This window comes from Arachis ipaensis, chromosome B9 (genome assembly GCF_059453495.1).
Source record: "Arachis ipaensis isolate K30076 ecotype BB chromosome B9, ASM5945349v1, whole genome shotgun sequence".
Classification (NCBI taxonomy): Eukaryota; Viridiplantae; Streptophyta; class Magnoliopsida; order Fabales; family Fabaceae; genus Arachis; species Arachis ipaensis.
Genome location: NC_142444.1, coordinates 136,371,896 through 136,397,006, shown reverse-complemented (window position 1 = coordinate 136,397,006; position 25,111 = coordinate 136,371,896). Strand labels below are relative to the sequence as shown.

Genomic DNA, 25,111 nt, shown 5'->3' with positions numbered 1-25,111 from the left:
CCTCATGATCATGAACCTATAAAGACATATAACTAAGAAAAAATATAGTTAGATAAATAAAAATTGGGTTGCCTCCCAACAAGCACTTCTTTAATGTCAATAGCTTGACAGTGGGCTCTCATGGAGCCTTACAGATGTTCAGAGCATTGTTGAGACTCTCCAACACCAAACTTAGTGTTTGACTGTGGGGGCTTTGTTTGACTCTGCTTTGAGAGAAGCTTTTTCTGCTTCCTCTCCATGGATGCAGAGAGAGATCCTTGAGTTGTAAACACAAGGTTGTCCTTATTTAATTGAAGGATCAATTCTCCTCTGTCCACATCAATCACAGCTCTTGCTGTGGCTAGGAAAGGTCTTCCTAGGATGATGGAGTCATCCTCTTCCTTTCCAGTATCCAGGACTATGAAATCATCAGGGATGTAAAGGCCTTCAACCTTTACTAACACGTCCTCTACTTGTCCATAGGCCTGTTTTCTTGAATTGTCTGCCATATCTAATGAGATTTTAGCAGCTTGCACCCCATAGATTCTCAGTTTCTCTATTACAGAGAGGGGCATGAGGTTTATCCCTGAACCAAGATTACACAGAGCCTTAAAGATCATGGTGCCTATGGTACAAGGTATTATGAACTTTCCAGGATCCTGTCTCTTCTGAGGCAATGTTAGTTGATCCAGATCACTTAGTTCATTGGTGAACAAGGGAGGTTCATCTTCCCAAGTGTCAATACCAAATAATTTGGCATTTAGCTTCATGATTGCACCAAGGAACTTGGCAGCTTGCTCTTCAGTAACATCCTCATTCTCTTCAGAAGAGGAATACTCATCAGAGCTCATGAATGGCATAAGGAGGTTCAATGGAATCTCTATGGTCTCTAGATGAGCCTCAGATTCCTTTGGTCCCTTAGAGGGAAACTCCTTATTGATCACTGGACGTCCCAGGAGGTCTTCCTCTTTGGGATTCACGTCCTCTCCTTCCCTTACAGGTTCGGCCATGATGCTTATGTCCATGGCCTTGCACTCTTCTTTTGGATTCTCTTCTGTATTGCTTGGGAGAGTACTAGGAGGGATTTCAGTGATCCTTTTACTCAGCTGGCCCACTTGTGCTTCCAAATTTCTAATGGAAGACCTTGTTTCATTCATGAAACTTGCAGTGGCCTTGGATAGATCAGAGACTAAGTTTGCTAAATTAAAAGTATTTTGTTCAGAATTCTCTGTCTGTTGCTGAGTGGATGATGAAAAAGGCTTGCTATTGCTAAACCTGTTTCTTCCACCATTATTAAAGCCTTGTTGAGGCTTTTGATCCTTCCATGAGAGATTTGGGTGATTTCTCCATGATGGATTATATGTGTTTCCATAAGATTCACCCATATAATTTACCTCTGCTATTGCAAGGTTTTCAGGATCATAAGCTTCTTCTGCATAAGAAGCCTCTTGAGTACTGTTGGATGCAGCTTGCATTCCATTCAGACTCTGAGAAATCATATTGACTTGCTGAGTCAATATTTTATTCTGAGCCAATATGGCATTCAGAGTATCAACTTCAAGAACTTCCTTCTTCATAGGCGTCCCATCACTCACAGGATTCCTCTCAGAAGTGTACGTGAACTGGTTATTAGCAACCATGTCAATGAGTTCTTGAGCTTCTACAGGCGTTTTCTTTAGGTGAATGGATCCACCTGCAGAAGTATCCAATGACATCTTTGATAGCTCAGATAAACCATCATAGAAGATATCCAGAATGGTCCATTCTGAAAGCATGTCAGAAGGACACTTTTTGGTCAGCTGCTTGTATCTTTCCCAAGCTTCATAGAGGGATTCACCTTCTTTCTGTCTGAAGGTTTGAACATCAGCTCTAAGCCTGCTCAGCTTTTGAGGAGGAAAGAACTTGGCTAAGAAAGCTGTGACCAGCTTATCCCAAGAGTTCAGGCTATCTTTGGGTTGAGAGTCCAACCACACTCTAGCTCTGTCTCTTACAGCAAAAGGGAAAAGCATGAGCCTGTAGACTTCAGGATCTACTCCATTAGTCTTAACAGTATCACAGATCTACAAGAATTCAGTTAAGAACTGAAAAGGATCTTCAGATGGAAGTCCATGAAACTTGCAGTTCTGCTGCATCAGAGAAACTAGCTGAGATTTCAGCTCAAAATTGTTTGCTCCAATGGTAGGAATGGAGATGCTTCTTCCATGTAAATTGGAATTAGGTGCAGTAAAGTCACCAAGCATTCTCCTTGCATTATTGTTGTTGGGTTCGGCTGCCATCTCCTTTACTTGTTCAAAATTTTCAATAAGGTTGTCTCTGGATTGTTGTAATTTAGCTTCTCTTAGTTTCTTCTTCAGAGTCCTTTCAGGTTCTGGATCAGCTTTAACAAGAATGCCTTTTTCTCTGTCCCTGCTCATAAGAAAGAGAAGAGAAAAAGAAAAGAAGAGGAATCCTCTATGTCACAGTAAAGAGGTTCCTTATTGTTAGTAGAAGAAGAGAAGAAGAAAAAAAATTCGAACACAGATAGAAGAGGGGATTCGAATTTGGTGAGTGATGTGAGGAAGAGATGTTAGTATATGAATAAATAAATAGAATAAGATTAGAGAGGGAGAGGATTTTCGAAAATAATTTTTTTGAGAAAGAGTTAGTGATTTTTCGAAAATAGTTTTTGAAAAGGTTAGTAGTTTTCGAAAATTAAGATTTAAAAATTGAAATAATTAGTTAATTAAAAAGAAATTTTGAAAAAGAGGGAGATATTTTCGAAAATTGGAGAGAGAGAGTTAGTTAGATAATTTTAAAAAAGATAAGAAACAAACAAAAAGTTAGTTAGTTAGTTGAAACAAATTTGAAAATCAAATTTGAAAAGATAAGAAGATAAGAAGTTAGAAAGGATATTTTAAAATCAAATTTTGAAAAAGAGAAGATGAGGAAGATATTTTTGAAAAGATATGATTGAAATTAGTTTTTTTGAAAAAGATTTGATTTTTAAAATATCAATTAATGACTTGATTCACAAGAAATCACAAGATATGATCCTAGAACTTAAAGTTTGAATCTTTCTTAACAAGTAAGTAACAAACTTGAAATTTTTGAATCAAAACATTAATTGATTATGTTATTTTTGAAAATTTGATATAAAAATAAGAAAAAGATTTTTGAAAAATATTTTTGGAATTTTCGAAAATAACTAAGAAATTTGAAAAAGATTTGATTTTTGAAAAAGATTTTGAAAAAGATGAGATTTTTAAATTGAAATTTTGATTTGACTCATAAAAACAACTAGATTTTTAAAAATTTTTGAAAAAGTCAAATCTAATTTTCGAAATTTTAAGAGAGAAAAAGGGAAAGATATTTTTTTTATTTTTGAATTTTTAATGATGAGAGAGAAAAACAAGAAAAATGATGCAATGCATGAAATTTTTAGATTAAAACAATGAATGCATGCAAGAATGCTATGAATGTCAAGATGAACACCAAGAACATATTTTTGAAAAATTTTTAATGCAAGAAAAACATGCAAGACACCAAACTTAGAATTCTTTAATGCTTAGACACTAAGAATTCAAGAATTCATATGAAAAACGAGAAAAGACACAAAACATGCAAATGCAAAGATCAAACAAGAAGACTTACCAAGAACAACTTGAAGATCATGAAGAACAATATGAATGCATGAGAATTTTTGAAAAATGCAAGATGCACATGCAATTGACACCAAACTTATAACATGACTCAAGACTCAAACAAGAAACACAAAATATTTTTGATTTTTATGATTTTATGATTTTTTTGTATTTTTATTTTAAAATTTTCGAAAATCATTTTGAAAAAGAAAAAATAAGGATTCAAAATTTTTCATATGAATTCCAGGAATCTTGTACTCTTTAGTCTAAAGCTCCAATCTGAGGGTTAGACATGGCTTAATAGCCAGTCAAGCTTTAGAATGGATTTACATCCATTGAGGTGATTAGTTGAAGACCAATCCCAAAGGAGTTTGGGTATGACTTTTCAGCCAGATAGGATTCAACATGTTACCATGAAACTCTAGAATTCATTCTTGAAAGTTTTGAAGCCTTAGAATAATTTATTTTTGAAAACATTATTTTTATTATATTTTTTTTTCGAAAACAAAAGAAAAATTTTTGAAAACTTTTTGAAAAGAAAACGAAAAGAAAGTTACCCAATCTGAGCAACAAGATGAACCGTCAGTTGTCCAAACTCAAACAATCCCCGGCAACGGCACCAAAAACTTGGTGGACGGAATTGTGATTACACTTTGATTATGTAAAATTCATCACTCTTTCTTTCCCTGGTAATGGCGCCAAAAACATGATGCCAATACCATGGTTCACAACTTTGCACAACTAACCAGCAAGTGCATTGGGTCGTCCAAGTAATACCTTACGTGAGTAAGGGTCGAATCCCATGGAGATTGTTGGTATGAAGCAAGCTATGGTCACCTTGTAAATCTCAGTCAGGCGGATATAAAATAGTAACGGGGTTTTCGAAATTAATTAATAAAACAGGGATAGAAATACTTATGTAAATCATTGGTGAGAATTTCAGATAAGCGAATAGAGATGCTTTCGTTCCTCTGAACCTCTGCTTTCCTGCTATCTTCACCCAATCAGTCTTACTCCTTTTCATGGCTGGCTTTATGTAATGCATCACCATTGTCAATGGCTACTTTCGGCCTTCTCTCGGGAAAATGATCCAAATGCCCTGTCACGGCACGGCTAATCGTCTGGAGGCATCACCCTTGTCAATGGTTACATCCTATCCTCTCAGTGAAAATGGTCAACGCACCCTGTCACGGCACGGCTATTCATTTGTCGGTTCTCGATCATACTGGAATAGGATTTACTATCCTTTTGCGTCTGTCACTACGCCCAGCACTCATGAGTTTGAAGCTCGTCACAGTCATTCAATCCCAAAATCCTACTCGGAATACCACAGACAAGGTTTAGACTTTCCGGATTCTCATGAATGCCGCCATCAATCTAGCTTATACCACGAAGATCCCAATATCTCGGACTCGGTCCCCTGTATTAGTAATCTAAGAGATACTCATTCAGTCTAATGTAGAACGGAAGTGGTTGTCAGGCACGTGTTCATAGGGAATGATGATGATTGTCACGTTCATCACATTCAGGTTGAAGTGCGAATGAATATCTTAGAAGCGGAATAAGTTGAATTGAATGGAAAACAGTAGTACTTTGCATTAATCCTTGAGGAACAGCAGAGCTCCACACCTTAATCTATGGAGTGCAGAAACTCTACCGTTGAAAATACATAAGTGATAATGGAGTTCATTGGTCTCGGCCCCAGAGGGGAATCGGAGTAACCAAGACTACGAATACAATGATAAAAAGTTCTATTTATAATAAACTAGTCACTAGGGTTTACAGGGGTAAGTAATTGATGCATAAATCCACTTCCGGGGCCCACTTGGTGTGTGCATGGGCTGAAATTGAGTGTTGCACGTGTAGAGGTCCTTCTTGGAGTTGAACGCCAGCTTTTGTGCCAGTTTGGGCGTTGAACTCCACTTTGCAGCTTGTTTCTGGCGCTGGACGCCAGAGTTGGGCAGAGAGCTGGCGTTGAACGCCAGTTTGTGTCATTTAAACTTGGGCAAAGTATGGACTATTATATATTGCTGGAAAGCCCTGGATGTCTACTTTCCAATGAAATTGAAATCACGCCATTTCGAGTTCTGTAGCTCCAGAAAATCCATTTTGAGTGCAGGGAGATGAGAATCCAACAACATCAGCAGTCCTTCTTCAACCTCTGAATCTGATTTTTGCTCAAGTCCCTCAATTTCAGCCAGAAAATACCTGAAATCACAGAAAAACACATAAACTCATAGTAAAGTCCAGAAATGTGAATTTAACATAAAAACTAATGAAAACATCCCTAAAAGTAACTAGATTCTACTAAAAACATACTAAAAATAATGTCAAAAAGCGTATAAATTATCCGCTCATCACACACGTTTGGGGTTACCAACGTCTCGCGTCCACGTAGGCAGCTCCGTTAGTGTTCCGTCAGTGGAGTTAACGGGAGGGTAACATTGAATCAACTTTGGAACGTTGGGGACATAAATAGGACGAATGAAACGTTAGGGACAATTTTAGGACTTACCCCAAACATTGAGGACAAAAACAATACTTTACTCTAAGAGCTATATACACTCCATATGAAAACACTTCAATTGCTCTCCGAATATCCTAGAAATTGTAGGCATCATATTGAATTTGGTTTTCTAATATGTAATTCATAGTACCCTTGAATAATTTTGATTCTTTTTCTGAACTTTGTCTTCATGAAGAGAGATTCTTTTTCGATTTTCTGTTAGGTTCTTCATTTTCAGTATGCAGGAATTTTATTAGGGTTTGCAATTGTGTTTCTGATTTCCCATTGGGGTTTGTATGTTTCCACGGTGATTTCAAATTTATTCGGAGCATTTTTGTGTAGTTAAATCTGAGTTTTGTAATTTTCCGTTGATTTTAAGATTAAGTTTTCTATAATGTACACTGAACTATTGAGCTATTAATACTCATATACACTTGATCTTATTTATTGTTTGATTAGTTATTTTGTTGAATTATTTTTTATTTCTTTAATCTTTTTGTGGATATGTCTCGGCCTTAGTTGTTGGATAAAGTTTTGATCATGACCCTTCTTCTCCTTCTATGCTCTCTTTCTTCTATACCCCTCTATTTGTTTTAGGGTAGGGTTTAGGGAGAGGGATGATTTGTGGGAGTGATTGCTGATTGGAATATGGGTCAAATTGAAAAGCTGGATTTGTGGTCATGGGGCTGTCTTTTCGCTTTCATAATGGCAATTGTGAGGTGATCTAATAGCTTCGACAGATTAGTAGGAATTAGATTGATTTAAGTTTTCTAATAATGTATTCATTGGGACAATTGCTCTATTGGGTCTTCTTTTGTTTTCTTCAATTTGTTGTTGAAAAAAGCTATAGCAATAATAGAAGTATAATGTCTAAAATTAATTTTAATATTTAAAGTATATAACTATAAATCCGGGAATCAATTCGGGAATAAAAAAGTTTATTACAATGCACAAAATGAGTTAAATAAATACTATTATGAGAAAATTTTCTCTTTTATATACGGTTAAAGGTTTTTTTTCTTAATATCTTTGTGTAATTTCTCTTTTCGTAGTAATCTGATATTGTGAATTATGAGTGTTCTTCTATTGATTTTTTAAAATTTCTATCTGTGTTTGGAAAGAAGTGGGACATGGTCATTTTGTGTACACTTGCTTAAGTGTAAAAAAAGGACCTTCAAAGACCATGAGGTTGATATCAAAAACAAAGGTCTCCGTTTTTATTTGTATTTTTATTAATAAAGCTTTGATTTTGATTGGTTCTTGAGTTTCATGTTTTTAGAGTCTTGGTAAAGGTCTCAGTTTTTATTACAAATAATTTTTTCCCTTTTGCATAGTAGATTCTCAAAAGTTAATGGTGTACTAGAGTATGTTGTAAATACTCTTCAAATCTGGTTTCACTAATTTCTTTCCCTCATATTAATTTGTTTATTTGATAATTTACTGGATAAATCTTGCTCTCTTATATGATTTTCTTCGTTCAGCTAAAGTTGCGAATTTATGGAGGAGACTGTGTCCTACATGCACAATGGATTTACGGGCACTATTCTAAAAGGTATGGTCCTTTTTACTCATTCTCTTTGAATTCTACACTAACGATTGTGCCTTCTTATTTATTCTTTCCCAATTTACTTGGGCATATATAAAAAATTTTAATGTTGTTTAAATAATGAGTCTTTGTTTATGGTTATTATTTTGCCTCTAATAACCTCAACTATCTTTTGTAACTGCTATTATATAATGCTTATAATTCTACTATTAATAACTATCCTTTTTCTTGTGGGTTAAATCTTTTGTTTATTTCTAATATAATCAAAGTTACTAAAGATTATTATGATGTCAAAAAGATAATCTGAGCTTCTCATTATATAGGTCTTAAATGATTAATTTAAAGTTGGCAGAGAACTTTATTAGTATTTCACTCAGGATATTAATCTGCTCTTGAAAATTACATATTTGTTAGATTCTAGAGACTTCTAAATTTTTAGATGGTTATAATTTTTCTTCCGGTGAAGACATTGATGATTGTCTATGTTATCAAGCTCTGAATGGGTTAAGAAATATGCTTATTTAAGGATCAATTTTATAAACTGATCAAATATACAGATTTGTTAGTTTTCTTTTGGTTTCATAATAGAGGGAAGAAAAAATACACAAAATTTTGATTTGGGCTTCTTTTTGTGTATCGTAACTTTATTTTTATCACTGATGTATAATTTTGTATTGTAACCAACATCTTGAAAAATATATCTCTTTTTTGTGATAAATAATCTAATTCGGAGATCATTGCTATGCAAAAAAAAAAAGTGTATAAATACATCCACTATAGCATGAATTGTTGGAAAATTATTTCTACTTTGTCTTATACTGTAAAGTTTAAGTCATTTATTCATATTCATTTAGCTACCTTTTTATATCTAGAAATGGGATGTGTGTGTGTGTTCTTTAATCTTATTAAAGAGTTTGGGACAACTTCATTAAAACTCTGTTGAGAAGGTGGAAACTTTGACTATTTTAAAAAGAAGTTTTCTCTATTTCTATATATTTTTCTCCCAATATGCAGAATTTTTTGGTTCAAAAGGCTATTAAATTTTGATTATTCAACAAATTACTTATTTCTATTCGGTTACTATTTTGAATAATTGGTGTTTAATTAATTTTCTACATCTTATTTGATCATTACTTTTGTTTATCGTGTGATTCGTGATAGTGTTGCTGAACATTTTAAGATTGTGGTTTATTGGCATCCACCAGAAGAAGCCATTGGATAAAGTGACTAAAGTTGTGTAAAACCTTCTTGCTATTAATTGTTATAGTTACAATGATGGTCTTCCTTAACTTCAAGCAGCATTAATGAGAAAGGTAAACAATTAAAAATAATTCTCCTTACTTATTTATATGTTATTTTTTTCTTTTTTGGTGTGCTTAAAAATAATTACAATATTTTTCTTAGGAAAATCTATTGGTATATTTTATTTTTTTTTAGTGATACATTTTTATCCGCTTATTTTCATAAAGAAAATATGGTCAATAGTTGAAAATGCTATGTAAATTGAGCTGGTTCACATTATCTCCTTAAGTTTCTCTAATTTTTGTGAGAAATATTTTATCCCACTTTATAGTGGCCAATCTAAATTCTAGATTTGTTGAGTTGTATTTTTAAAAGTTGTTTACAAATTTTGTTGCTATTCTTTGTTTTGTTCTCTGTCTGTTTCTTTCTTTTTTTTATGTTTTTATTTTATTTATGTATAAGTGTACACCAATTGATTTTTATTGGTAAGCTATTTAAAATATTTTTTTATTTTGTATCCCTTCGTCTTGAATTATCAAGGGTCTGTTTGCTAGGAAAAATGAGCTACTTGATGAAGTTAATAGATATTTCTCTTTGCATATGTTTACTTAAATTAAGTTTTTATTTTCTATTTAGCTATCGAGCTTATGTTGATACTTTTTCTGAGAAGTTTGAGTGTTTGATTCTGTTCTCTTATTTTTTTAAAAATAAAATTAGTAAAAAATGTATTCTTATTTGTTACTCTCTTTTGTTTATATCTTCATTCCTTGATTGTATGTCTTTTTTTTCTTTTGAGCACAATTTTTGAACTTTATTGATGGTCACTTTATTTTTTGGTATTTCATTACATAGATAGATAATTATCTTGTGTATATCTTCATTGGGAATATGATATATTTTTCATTGGAAATATAATTATATAGGAAGCCTAATAAAATAATGATGTCTATACTAAAAGATGTCCTCATCTAAGTCTACCACTCTTAAATCTATGCATAGATTTTCTTTTTATTTTTAGTTCTTGCTTTTCTCTAGATGTTACCTCATGTTGTCTTTGTTATCTGTATCTTCTCTCTCATCCTCTTCTCATCCCATCATTTCTCCTCCTATTAGCTTACAATTTATATAGAAGATAACTTAGGATTAATATAGCTTACCATTTATACATCTTATTTGTGTATCAATTGTTGTTAGCTTAGGGCCTATATATAGGATTATTTAGTGGGGCCCGAAAATATCTTTCGATTGATATCTAAGGTCAATCAATATCAATATCTTTCAAATCTCTATCTTGCTTCTTTTTTCCTCCCAAAATAAGGGTTCTATGGATTTCGAAATTCAAATTACTCAATTGATTTGTGTTTATAAATAAAGGCAGAACCCATTGATCATGGCAGATTTTTCTCACATTCATGTTGCTGTTGTATGTGTTTCTTAGTTGCTGTTTTATTGACTGAAATCTGTTTTCTCTTTCATCCCTTTAATTGCATTTCAATTTGACAACTGTCATGGATATGGTTAATAAGATTAATCTTGAGAAGGAAGCATGGAACCTCAAAGTTAGGGTGATTAGGCTTTGGACTATTCCTACTTTCACTGGTCAACTTCTCCCAAATTTCATGGAGATGATTTTGGTTGATGAATCTGTGAGTTATAGTGGTCTAAATCTATTAAAATTTTTTAGCTATTTGTTTTTTGTATTTAGATGTGTTTCTCCTTACCTTTTTTATATTGAGGTCTGAAATATTTTTTCATTTAAATTTATTTTTCTCTTTATTCGATTTGTCATTTATCAGATTTTTAGTATAATTTATGTTGATTCGTAGGGGTGCAAGATACAAGCTACTGTTCTGAAAACTATGATTTACAGATTCAAACAACTTCTCTCTGAGGGTCGAGTATATGTCATGAAGCTCTTCACTGTTGTGCCAAACAAAGGATCTTATAGAGCCACTAGGCATCAGTTTAAGTTAATTTTCCAATTCAGGACTACTATCAGGGCTGCTATCTACGATTTTATTCCAAAATCTGCTCTTACAATCTCTCTATTCACTGAACTTTTGGAAACCAAAGAGGATTCCGATTTCTTAGTTGGTATGTTGTGCTATTTGCTCATACTTTTTTGTCTGGAATGATTGCAGTCTTATTTCTTTGTGATTTGTAGAATGTTGCTTTGTTATCATTATTTCCTATTAGTTTTTCTTCATATTTATTTCAGATGTGGTAGGTTTGTTAGTCTCTGTGTCGGAAGAGAAAGAGTATGATAAAGATGGAAAGAAGATGAAGATGACTGTGATGGAACTTGCTGAAAATAATCTAGCCTTCTTTAATTTCTACCTCTTCCTTTTATTGAGATTCTTTTTTGTTTTTGGTATGTTTGTATAGTCAAGTTTTTAATAGTGTAGGTGATTTTGTTGGTTGTTTTCAGTTATAGGATTCGGTGTGCCTTATTTGGTGAATATGTTGATGAATTTAATCGATTTCTGTCTTCTGGATATGCTGAATAGCCAGTTGTGGTTTTACAACTTGCCAAAGTTAAGGTTTTTAGAAGTTTGTATCATGTAAATTTCATTTCAGGTGTATCAGTTATCCAAGTTCACTTGGTTTTACCACTATATTCCTGTAACCAATGTATCTATTTTTTATTTTCAGGTAGAGTTGGATTTCAGAATATTATGTTTCCATCAAAGCTTGGATTTAATCTTGACATCCAGAGGTGGCAGCTTTTTGGAAAAGATATATCTGTACATGTAGTTTCTGTAGTGAATCATTAGCATCAATAAAATCTATGAGTTGAGATTGGTTAAACTTGACTGTGTAGGTAACGCGTTTGTTTTGCATATTTTCCTAGGTTTGAAGCTATATCTTATGCATTAAATTTGAATGTGTACATTCTTCTTCAATTAGCTTTCCTATGATTTTTCCAGAGTATGTCTAAAATGAGCTCAACAATTATATGTTTATTGAATGAGCGATACTTATATAGGCCATTAGATTTATTAGATGAAAATCAAAGGCTAATATAAAAGAATGAGCCATACTTATATAGGCCATACTTATATAGTACATAAATAAATGTTTTAAATGGCAATACTTTAATACATAATACTTTAAACGGCAACAGAATCTTTTATTCTTAAATAATTAAATATAAAATATATAAATACAAAATATATGAGTATTCTTTATTTATTAAAATTAATTATTATGTAAAATTTTTTTATAATATTAAAAAATTATATTAAAATAATATTTTAAATTATTTTACTGTAACAGATTTAATATTTTTCTGATTTTGATATTATTATATGATTATAATTATTTAAAATATAAAAAATTTAATAGATAGTGTATATATATATATATATATATATATATATATATATATATATATATATTAAAAATTATGACATATTTTACTATATAAAAGTAAAAAAATTTTGTTCTAAAAAATATAAAATAAATAAATACAAAAAATATAAGTTTTTTTATTCATTAACATTAATTATTATGTAATTTTTTTTATAATATTAAAAAATTATATTAAAATGATATTTTAAAATACAACATAAAAATATAAAATAATTAAAGTTTATTTTATATTACTTGATAAATAATTAGATTATAACATTTAAAATTTATTAACTAATTACTTTGTTAAATATATTATTATATAATATAATTTTTTTATCAAAATATTTGTAAAATTAAAATTTATTTAAAAAATTATATATAACATATAAAAATATTAATTTTTTTTATTTAAGTATGTATTTAAAATTATATTATTTATTCTATTTTTCTAAAAAAATAAAAAACTTAATATTTTTATGTATTATATATAATATTTTAAATAAATTATATTTTTAAAATATTTTTATCAAAAATTATGTTATATAATAATATCTTTAATAAAAATAGTTAGTTAATAAATTTTGAATATAATAATTTAATTATTTGTCAAATAATATAAAATAAAATTTTAATTATTTTATATTTTTATGTTACAATTTAAAATATTATTTTAATATAATTTTTTAATATTATAAAAAAATTTTGCATAATAATTAATTTTAATAAAAAAAAATACTCATATATTTTGTATTTATATATTTTATATTTAATTATTTAAGAATAAAAGATTTTGTTGCCATTTAAAGCATTTATTTATATACTAGAATATTCTATATTATTAGAGTCCATCAATGCTCTGCTTTTATATTAGCCTTTGATTTTCATCTAATAAAATCTAATGATCTATATAAGTGTGGCTCATTCAATAAACACATATTTATTGAGATCATTTTAGACATACCCTTTTTAGTTTGGTGCAACTTTAATATGGAAAAGTCTAGGGGACCAGCAACTTTTCCAAATTCTGGCCAGCATGTAACTAGCAAAGAAAAGTGAGTCATTGGATGAAATTTCACACCAATCTCATACCATTAAAATCATCATTGATGACTATTTGATGGCTACAAATTACAAAAGTTGCTAGTCCTAGCACTCCTCCTTTAATATTATATCTCCAACGTTTTTCACTATGCTTGTTCCACTTTCTCTCCTCAAACTCTCTCAACAAAAACATTCTCTTTTCAGTTTCACCCAACTTTCAAACTTACTTCACAACAACAGCAGCAGCAGCAGCAACACAAAATCACTTACCCACAGCCACCAGAACAACGAAGAACCTGTTCTGACGGTTATGGAAATTCGAAGAAGGTGATAACGAGTGTTTCGAACCCTTTCGTGAAGCACTGCCTCAAGTTCCGCAACAGCTCTTCTTATCGCCGCTTTCATGGCTCCGTTCTTGTTGTGGGCTCCACACCCATTAGGTTACACACTCCTCAACTCTTAAACTGTTTTAACACTGACCCTTTTCTGATTTTTCTTCAAATTTGCATTTTTATTAGGAAAAGATGTTACCTTCTCGTAAAAATATTTGTTTTTTTGAGCTGTATGGCATTCCAAATGTGATTTTAACACTGAAACCTATAAAAACTTAATGAAAACTAAACAAAAACTACTAAAAATTATATGAAAATGATGTCAAAAAGCGTATAAAATATTCGCTCATCACAACACCAAACTTAAACTGTTGCTTGTCCCCAAGCAACTAAAAACACAGTAGGATAAAAAAAATTAAGATACAATAAATTTCTAAGTTTCAAATGAAGCTTAGTTTAAAATCAGATGAGCGGGACTTAGTAGTTTTTTGCTTCTGAATAGTTTTGGCATCTCACTATCCATTGAAACTCCGAGATTTTGGCATTCTTAGGAACTTAGAATCCAGATGATATTATTGACTCTCCTAGTTAAGCTTATTCTGATTCTTGAACACAGCTTTCTAAGTCTTGACCGTGACCCTAAGCACTCTGTTTTTCAGTATTGTCACCGGATACATTCATGCCACAAACACTTTACCTGGGTGAACCTTTTCAGATTGTGACTCAGATTTGCTAGAGTCCCCAGATAGAGGTGTCCAAAGTTCTTAATAACACTCTTTTTGCTTTGGACCACGACTTTAACCGCTCAGTCTCAAGCTTTTCACTTAACACCTTCACGCCACAAGCACATGGTTAGGGACACCTTAGATTGAGTTGCTTAGGCTAGGATTTTATTCCTTTGGGCCCTCCTAACTACTGATGCTCAAAGCCTTGGGCCCTTTTATCCTTGCCTTTTGGTTTTAAGGGCTATTGGCTTTTTCTGCTTGCTTTTTATTTATTTTTTTCTTTCTTTTTTTTTTTTCGCATGCAAGCTTTTTCTTTTTCTTTTTGCTGCTTTTTCTTACTTCAAGAATCAATTTATGGATTTTTCAGATCACCAATAATACTTTTCATTTATCTTTATTCTTTTAAGAGCTAACATTCATAAATTTTAACTTCAAATATGCACTGTTTATTTCATACATTCAGAAAACAAAAGCAGATGACACCACATTAAACTAATTAAACTAATCTTATTTCAAACTTGAAATTCATGCATCTCTCAATTCTTTTCAATAAGAATTTCATTTAATCAAGGTGAGAGATATATGGAACATTTTACAACTTAAAGACATTAAATACATATGATCATGAACTAGAAAAAGAAAACAGAAAATAAAATAGACAGAAAATAGAAAAATAACAGACAAGGAGATAAAGAGAACGAATCCACCTGAATGATGGTGGCTAGTGCTCCTCCTTGAGGATCCAATGTAGTGCTTGATCTCTTCAATGTCACTCCTTTGTCTTTGTTAAGGCTGCTACACTGGCTCGTGTGCATACTCTCTAGTTTACTCCATCCTCTTCTTCTATACTTAAAAGTGGTAGAAGTCACAAAGCAGAGCTTTTGCAACACCAAACTTAAGAGTTTTGCTCATCCTCGAGCAAATATGATCATAGGAGAAGGTGGGGTAAGTGGAGCTTCTGTGGGACCTACTGGTCTTGAGAGGCTAGGGGATCCAGATTCCCTACTTCTCTACATTAGCGTTTGAATGCCCAGGGGCTGCTCCCTGGCTGGCGTTCCACGCCAGCAATGCTCCCCCCTTGGGGTGTTGAACACCCAGGAGGGCTTCCTCACTGGCGTTTAACTCTAACACTCTTTCTGGAGTGTTCTATTTTCACTGCTGTGAATTCTGTCTCTTGACTGCTGCACATGATCACGACACTGACAACTGAAAGGAAAAACAAAATAAAATAAATATGGTTGAGTAAAGTTGGGTTGCCTCCCAACAAGCGCTCTTTTAAAGTCACTAGCTTGACCTTTAGCTCCTTATGGAGGTGAGTATGGGCTCAGATTTTTGCCCTTGACAGTGAATTTTCTGCCTGTCCTCTCGTGAATGAGCTTTATATGCTCTAGAGATAGGACACAACTCACTGTATGTGGTAAGGCTAGATTTTTAGTGAAGACAACTCTCATGCCAGGTGAGAGGCCTTCAGTTGGGACTTTCTTCTCCTTCCACCCTTTAGGTACTTTTTTTTAGTACCTTTGTGTTTATAGCTTGTTGAGGGCTACCCAACACCAAACTTAGAATTGATGTCTGGGGCTCTGGTGCACGAATTATGAATCACACTTTTCACAATTCGTACCACTAACCAGCAAGTGCACTGGGTCATCCAAGTAATACCTTACGTGAGTAAGGGTCGAATCCCACGGAGATTGTTGGTTTGAAGTAATCTCTAGTTATCTTGTAAATCTCAGTTAGGAGGTCAATTATAATTATCAGTTGACTTGCAAATGAACAAGGGAACATAAAATAAATACTTGGTATGCAGTAATGGAGAATATGTTGGAGTTTTGGATGCTTTGTCTTCTGAATCTCTGCTTTCTCCCTGTCTTCTTCTTCACGCACGCAAGGTTCCTCCTATGGCAAGCTGTGTGTTGGTGGATCACCGTTGACCGTTGTCAATGGTTACCATCCGTCCTCTCAGTGAAAAAGGTCCAGGTGCGCTGTCACCACACGGCTAATCATCTGTCGGTTCTCGATCATGTCAGAATAGGATCCATTGATCCTTTTGCGTCTGTCACTACGCCCAACACTCGCGAGTTTAAAGTTCGTCACAGTCATTCAATCCCTGAATCCTACTCGGAATACCACAGACAAGGTTTAGACTTTCCGGATTCTCAAGAATGCTGCCAATGGATTCTAGCTTATACCACGAAGATTCTGATTAAGGAATCCAAGAGATATTCATTCAATCGAAAGTAGAACGGAGGTGGTTGTCAGGCACGCGTTCATAGGTTGAGAATGGTGATGACTGTCACGGATCATCACATCCATCATATTGAAGTGCGAATGAACATCTTAGATAGAAACAAGCATGTTTGAATAGAAAACAGAAATAGTTGCATTAATTCATCGAAACACAGCAGAGCTCCTCACCCCCAACAATGGAGTTTAGAGACTCATGCCGTCAAAGAGTACAAAGTTCAGATCTAAAATGTCATGAGATGTCAAAATAAATCTCTAAAAGTTGTTTAAATATTAATCTAGTAACCTTGGTTTACAGAAAATGAGTAAACTATGATAGATAGTGTAGAAATCCACTTCTGGGGCCCACTTGGTGTGTGCTGAGGCTGAGACTTAAGCTTCTCACGTGCCTGGGCTGTTTTGGGCGTTCAACGCCAGGTTGTAACCTGTTTCTGGCGTTGAACTCCAACTTGTAACTTGTTTCTGGCGCTGGACGCCAGACTGCAACATGAAACTGGCGTTAAACGCCAGTTTACGTCATCTATCCTTGAGCAAAGTATGAACTATTATATATTGCTGGAAATCCCTGGATGTCTACTTTCCAACGCAATTGAGAGCGCGCCATTTGGAATTCTGCAGTTCCAGAAATTCCACTTTGAGTGCAGAAAGGTCAGAATCCAACAGCATCAGCAGTCCTTTTTCAGCCTGAATCAGATTTTTGCTCAGCTCCCTCAATTTCAGCCAGAAAATACCTGAAATCACAGAAAAATACACAAACTCATAGTAAAGTCCAGAAATATAATTTTTAATTAAAAACTAATAAAAATATACTAAAAGTGACTAAAACATATTAAAAACTACCTAAAAACAATGCCAAAAAGCGTATAAATTATCCGCTCATCAGGCTCTGCAGAGCTCTACACAAAAAGAGAGGGTTGGCACACTAGGTGTTGCACTATTATCTCTCTTTTAAAGGGAGAGCTAGGATGAGGCATCTTGAATAAGATGTGGTCCTCCGCTAACTTTAGGGTTAGTTCTCCCTTAGCCACATCAATGATAGCATTGGCTGTGGTTAGGAAAGGTCTTCCAAGGATGACACAGTCATCCTCATCCTTTTCTATGTCTAAGACTATGAAGTTTGTAGGAATGTAGTAGTTTTCAACTTTAACCAAGACATCCTCCACTAAGCCATATGGCTTCTTCATGGTCTTGTCTGCCATCTCTAAAGAGACGTGTGCAGCTTGTACCTCAAGTATGCCCAGCTTCTCCATTACAGAGAGTGGCATGAGGTTAATGCTTGACCCTAGGTCACAAAGAGCCTTTTCAAAGGTCATAGTGCCTATGGTGCAAGGAATCAGAAAGCGTCCAGGGTCTGGAAGCTTCTGAGGTATCTCTTGCTGAACCAAAGTATGGAGTTCTTTGGTAAGCAGTGGAGATTCTTCCTCCAGAGGCTTTGTACCAAATAGCTTGGCATTCAGCTTCATTAGAGCTCCTAGGAAACAAGCAACTTGCTCTTTCCTAGTGTCTTCATCCTCACTTGAGGATGAGTAGTCATCAGAACTTATGCACTACAAAAGTGCATTCAAAGGAACCTCAATTGTCTTTATGGTTTCCTTTGGTTTTGGGTTACAGGGTTCTTGAGTGGGATTCTGGCACTCAAAGGGTGTGCTTGGGCTGGCGTTCAACGCCAGTTCTGTCAGCTTATTGGGCGTTGAACGCCCTTGCTGTCCACCCTGACTGGCATTAAATTCCAATGCCTCTAGCATTCTAGGAGTTGAACGCCCAGCAGGGATGTTTTTGCTGGCATTCAACGCCAGCTTCCCTGGGCTGGTGGGCGTTGAATGCCCAGTGAGGGGTTCCTCACTGTCGTTCAGTGCTAGAATGGCTGTCTGGTTGGGCGTTGAACGCCCAGCCAGTGCTCCCTGGCTGGCGTTCAATGCCAGCTTTTCTGCCAGGATGGGCGTTAAATGCCCAGTGGCGTTTAACGCCAGGCTTGCTGCCATTGTGGATGTTGAACGCCCAGTGAAGGCTTCTTCACTGGTGTTCAATGCCTTCCCACTCTCCTCCAATTCGGCCTCAACCTCCATGGTTATGGCCTTGCACTCTTCTTTAGGATTAACCTCAGTATTACTGGGAAGATTTTCTGGAGGGATCTCAAGGATCCTTTTGCTTAGTTGACCAACTTGTACCTCCAAATTTCTAATGGAGGACCTTGTTTCATTAATGAAACTATGAGTGGTCTTAGTAAGGCTGGAGACTAGAGTGGCTAAGTCAGAAAAGTTCTGCTTAGAGGTCTCCATATTTCGTTGAGAAGATGGGAATGATGGTCTATTATTGAACCTATTCTAGTTCCTACCACCTTGTTGTTATTGAAACCTTGCTGAGGTTTTTGTTGATCCTTCCATGAGAGGTTAGGATGATTCCTCCATGAAGGATTGTAAGTGTTTCCATAGGGTTCTCCCTTGTAATTCACCTCATCTATGGTGGGTTGATCAGGCTCATAAGCTTCTTCTTCAAGAGAAGCTTCCTGAGCACTACTAGGTGCAGTTTGCATCCCAGTGAGATGTTGAGAGATCATGTTGACCTATTGGGTCAGGATCTTATTCTGAGCCAGGATGGCATTCAGAGTCTCAACTCCATGAACTCCTTTCTTCTGAGAGATTCCATCGTTTACAGGGTTCCTCTTAGAGGTGTACATGAATTGGTTGTTTGCAACCATATAAATGAGCTCTCTTACTTCTGTAGGTGTTTTCTTCAAGTGGAAAGATCCACCTGCAGAGCTGTCCAATGAAATTTTGGACATCTCAGACAAACCATCATAGAACACGCCTATGAGGGACCACTCTGCGAGCATGTCATGAGGACATCTCCTGATCAATTGCTTGTATCTTTCCCAAGCTTCATAGAGGGATTCACCTTCTCTTTGTTTGAAAGTTTGAACTTTCACTCTAATCTTGCTCATCCTTTGAGGAGGAAAGAACAAAGCATTAACTAGCTTTTACCAAGAGTCAAGACTCTCTCTTGGTTGGACATCCAACTAGAACTTAGCTCTGTCTCTTAAGGCAAAGGGAAAGAGCATAAGCTTGTAGACTTCAGGATCTACTCCATTAGTCTTTACAATATCACGGATCTGTAAGAATTCTGCTAAGAACTAATGTGGATCTTCCATTGGAAGTCCATGGAATTTGTAGTTCTGCTGCAGAAGAGAGACTAACTGAGGCTTAAGCTCAAAATTGTTAGCTCCAATGGCAGGTACAACAATGCTTCTGCCATAAAAATCAGAGGTAGGCATGGTGAAGTCACCAATAACCTTTCTAGGCTCCTCTTGTGGTTTGACCATGTCTCCTGTTTCTTGTTCAAAACTTTCTGAAAGGTCTCTTTCGGATTGTTGTGCTTTAGCTAGTTGTAAACGCCTCCTCAGTTCAGGTTCAGGATTAGGAGTCAAGAGGGGTTCTTTATCCCTGTTCCTAGTCGTAAACAAGAAGCCAAAAAAAAAAGAAAGAAAAGAAAGAGACTTCCAATAGACAATAAGCTCATCCTTAGAGTCAGAATAGAAAAAAGAAGAAGAAAAAAGAAAATAAAAATAAAAATAAATAAAAGAAGTAGAAGAAGATTACCTTGAAAAGAGAAGATGGAAGTAATGAATATGGAAGAGAGATCACCAGGAAGCTTTTTGTGCCAATTGGCAAGAAGCTCCAAGTGAGATGTGAATAGGAAAGGGAAGAAGATAAAGAATTGTAGGTAAAGAGTCGAAAAAAGTAGAGTTGAATGAACAGATATGAGAAGAGAATAAGTATAAATAAAAAAAGTAAATAAGATTTAAAATATTTTTATTTTTATTTTCTTTTGTTTTTATTTATTTTTTTATTTTTCAAAAATTAAGTCAAATTAATTTAAAAAGAATTTAAAATTTAAATGTTGATTTTTGAAAAATAGAAGGGAGAGAAGAGAGAGAAATTTTCAAAATTTAAGAGAGAAGAGAGTTAGTTAGGTAGTTTTGAAAAAGAAAAAAGAGAAGAAGAGAGTTAGTTTTCAAAAATTAAGAAGAGAGAGTTTGTTAGGTAGTTTTGAAAAATAAGAGAGAGAAGATAAGATATTAATTAAGAAAAGATTAAAAATAAAAAATAAAATTAAAAGATAAGATAAGAAAATATTTAAATTCAAAATAAGATAAGAAGTAAGATAAGAAAAGATTTTGAAATTAAAGTTTGAATTTTTGAAAAAAAATAAGATTTTGAAATTTGATTTTGAAAAAGATAAGATAATATTTTTGAAATTTTGAAAAAGATATGATAAATTTTGAAAAAGATAAGATTTTTGAAAAAGATACGGTTTTTAATTTTAAAAAATTTGATTTTTGAAAACTTGACAACTAAGATATGATAAGATAAAATTTTAAAAATTGAAATCTGAATTTTATTTATGATTTTTGAAAATTATGGTTAAAAATAAGTTAGACAAGATATATTTTTTTATTTTTTTAATTTATTGATGAAAGAGAAAAACACAAAAAGACACAAGACTTAAAATTTTTAGATCTAACACCCCTTTATTTTCGAAAATTTGGAGGAAAACACCAAGGGACATCAAACTTAAAAATTTTAAGATCAAGACACATACAAGACTCAAGAACACTTTGAAGATTCACAAGAACACAAAGAACAAAATTTAAAGACTCAAAGAACTCAAGAACACAAACAGAACACTAAACTTAAAATTTTTAAAAAACTAAAACAAAATTTTCAAAAATAACAGGAAAATAAACAAGAAAACACCAAACTTAAAAATTGAAACAAGATTTAAACAAAGAAAAATTATTTTTTTTGAAAAATTTTTTTAGAAAGAAAGACTCATAAAAATCGAAAAACACAACAAAAACAAAAACAAAAGACTCAAAACAAGAACAAAGATCAAACACAGAAAATAAAAATATTGAATTAGAGGAGACTAAAAAGGTCTAAGGAATTAGGGTTTAGTCACATATAGTTTGCCATGAATTAAATCTTGCATGATTAAAATAGTTAGTAAGAAAAGTTAATCTGGAAAATAGATATCTCTGAAACCTTAACTGTTTTACTCATATATTTCACAATTCATTTACTGCTTGCTTTCTGATTTACTGTTAATGCTTTTGAACTCTCAAAACACCATTTTCTATTTGTCTAACTAAGTAAATCACGCAATCATTGTTGCTTAGTTCATCAATCCTCGTAGGATCAACCCTCATTCATTTGAGGTACTACTTGGTACGACCGGTGTACTTGCCGGTTAGTTTGTGGGTTATAAACTCCGCACCAGGAGGCTGAATGTTCAGCTTGTATGTGGGTTGTGGTTATGGGCTTGGACCCACTTGGGTCCGGTTCGATTGGTTCGGCCCGTTTGGCCCAATTCTGAGCCAAATTTTTTGAAATTAGTGTCAATATTCTTATTTTAATTAGCTCTATCCTATTAAACTATAAAATTCACATTTCTAATTTCTTTTATTAAAAATTAATTTATTGATTAATTATTCGCTAATTTTGCGGGGTTTACATTCTACCCACCTAATTAAGAATTTTGCCCTCATAATTCAGATTCAATTATCTGAAAAGAGGTGTGGGCAGTCCTTTCGCATATTTGATTCGAATTCTCAAGTGTGTTTTCCAATTCTAGCTCCATCCCTGGCATCCTCTGCTAACATAACTCCTCCTTTGTGTAGCCGCCTAGTACTGGTATTATTTTATCAATTCTAATTGAAGTTACTTGAAGCGTTAGATCCTCTCTCAGTTGCACTGGTTCAGGTTCTATCACGTGATTGGCTTCAGAGGTGTACTCCTGAGACTGTGAGACTAAAGAACTGAGGATTGATGGTTTAGAGGTTATAATAAACTCTCGTTGTAAGTATAGTTACTAAACCAAGCAATCAACCTTTCTTACAAACGTTTTGGTTGTCACAAGTAACAAACCCCTTAAAAATTGTTAACCGAGTATTCAAACCTCGGGTCATCTTCTCAAGGAACTGCAGGGAAGTATGTTCTTATTATTGGCTATAAAGGTTGTAATCGGGGTTTAGAAGGTGAGAAGCAAGTGAGTTAAATGACAAATGAAGTAGATGGTAATTAAAATAAATAAATACTGTAAAGCAATCTTTTGGCAAGGTAAGAGAAATTGGAAGTCCAACTTAGTTATCTCTCTCAACAATAATGAAAGTTGAATCTAAATTCCACTTAGTTAACCTTTACTAAAGTAAAGGAAAGTCAAGGGACTAATTAGTTTGACCTTCGAATCCTATTTATTTCCTAGAAAAAAGTTGGGATTATTGAAGCTCAATTCAATTAGCAAGATAACGATTATCGATTATACTGAGTTTAATAATGTTGAGTTACTGATTTCTTAACCAAGACCAAAAAAGGGGAAAAGTAAAATTGTTGGAATAAAAATGTCCTTGGATGGAAAGCAATGGTAACACAGATTAAGGAGAAAGCAATCAATAACTGAAATACCTCAAATAATCATTAATTCAAATCATAACATGGAAAGGGTTCATAAGTAAAGTTAGCAACATTTATAGGTACGAATAAAAGCATTAAAATAAATATTAAACCTGGATCGAGAGTCACTCTTACAAACTAAGAGAACTCCTAAATCCTAATCCTAATCCTAAAAGAGAGAGGAGAGAACCTCTCTCAAACTAAATCTAAATCATGGAAAGTGAAAATTGGCGAGCTCTCTCTGAATGGATGCGTTCTCTCACTTTGTAACCTCTGGTCTATGCCTTCTGGACTTGGATCTGGGCCAAAAAGGGCTTCAGAATTCGCTACGAGCGTTTTCTATAATTTCTGGTGCGTGGCCTCTGTCACGCGTCCGCGTGGGTCACGCGGTCGCGTCATTTGGAGCATTTCATTTCCACGCGGTCGCGTCAGTCATGCGACCGCGTCATGTGCGTTCTGCTTAAGGTGCGCGGTCGCGTCAGTCATGCGGCCGCGTCACTGCTGATTCGCGCTTGGCACGCGATCGCTTCGTCCATGCGATCGCGTGGATGCCAGTTTCTTCAGAAGCTCCGTTTTGTGCTTTCCTTCCATTTTTATATGTTTCCTTTTTCATCCCTTAAGTCATTCTGCCTTAGAAAATCTGAAACTACTCAACACACTAATCACGGCATCGAATGGAAATAAAGGTAATTAAAATAATTAATTTTAAAGTTTAGAAAACATGTTTTTCACATGCATCACATAATAAGGAAGGGAAAGTAAAACCATGCAATTAATATGAATAAGTGGGTGAAGGATTGAATAAATCACTCGAATTAAGCACAAAATATATCATAAAATATGGGTTTATCAGAGACGTGAAATATGTGATGGGTATCGGCTATCGAATTCGGAAACTAATACTAAGATGTTTGATGCTCTAATTTCATATTGACACATAGGCTTTTAGCATATCGTGAAACCTTACCTTCTTTCCGATGTATAGTCTTGTCAATATTCCTGATAAATAGTTTTCTCCGATGGGCTGAATGGATTTGGGTTAACTGACCCATGATTACCTAACAGCATTACTTCCTATCCTAGTCCTCAATAACCCCCTTCATAATCAGTAGCAACCCCTTTGTACTTTCATTGTGAACCCTTCCATGGTTACCACATCTCGGATGACTCTTGGTACTCACTCCTTATCTTCGAACGTGTCAGATATTCAGTCACATGCGTCGCCATATTATCTATCGCTACGGGCCTCTCAACCCTATCTTATCAAAATTGTGATATATTTTAGCAATCCCCGGTTGAATTGAAATCCGTTCTTAATGGCTTCGGACAATGGTTTACGTTCTCACTTCCTGCATTAGGCATACTAATCTCTTCTTGTACTTTCGAATCCATTTCTTCATTCCTCCCAGTCTCATTCTTTGTTTCCCTCGATCTCTTCTTGATTTTCCTTTTGTTTACCAGACTTCGACATCCTCGGTAGCTCTCTATCTTCTTCTTATGCTTCCTGTATCTCGTCTTTGCCACGTTTTAAGACTACAATATATTTAGTTTGACTCCTTCAGTTACACCCCCGATATCCAACTTAGAGTTCCAACTTACCTAGCATTCCTTCCTCCGAAATTTATATCCAATCATTCCTCAGAAACTTCTTGCTCAGGGCGTCCATCACCACTTCATGATGTTTGATAAATCCCATTTGTAGGGTTTATCTTATGCTTCATTTAAGGGATTTTATCACCTTTTACCCACATTTATTCAATAAAATAGCATGGTTTTGTAAATTCTCCTTTAATTGTGCTTAAGAGTGAACACATGCTTTTTAGGACTTAGATAGCTAAATTTAATTCACCTTGATTCCATTAGATGCCTTGATATGTTTGTTAAGTGATTTTAGATTTAGGAGGCAAAGATTGGATCAAGGGAATGAAGGAAAAGCATGTAAAAATGGAGAACTCATGAAGAAATGAAGGAATCGCAAAAGCTGTCAAGCCGACCTCTTTGCACTTAATCGACCATAACTTGAGCTACAGAAGTCCAAATGATGTGGTTCTAGTTGTGTTAGAAAGCTAACAT

At 34.2% G+C, this 25,111-nt stretch overlaps 2 non-coding genes across 2 annotated transcripts; both read left to right on the top strand.

The window, feature by feature from the left end:
• The first annotated feature begins 1,748 nt into the window (after nt 1-1,748).
• LOC148546472 (small nucleolar RNA R71) lies at nt 1,749-1,856 on the top strand. Its single transcript, XR_015900941.1, has one exon. It is a non-coding gene; the product is annotated as a small nucleolar RNA R71 (small nucleolar RNA).
• A 17,561-nt stretch (nt 1,857-19,417) lies between these two features.
• Nucleotides 19,418-19,524, top strand: LOC148546471 (small nucleolar RNA R71). Its single transcript, XR_015900339.1, has one exon. It is a non-coding gene; the product is annotated as a small nucleolar RNA R71 (small nucleolar RNA).
• The last annotated feature ends 5,587 nt before the right edge of the window (nt 19,525-25,111 follow it).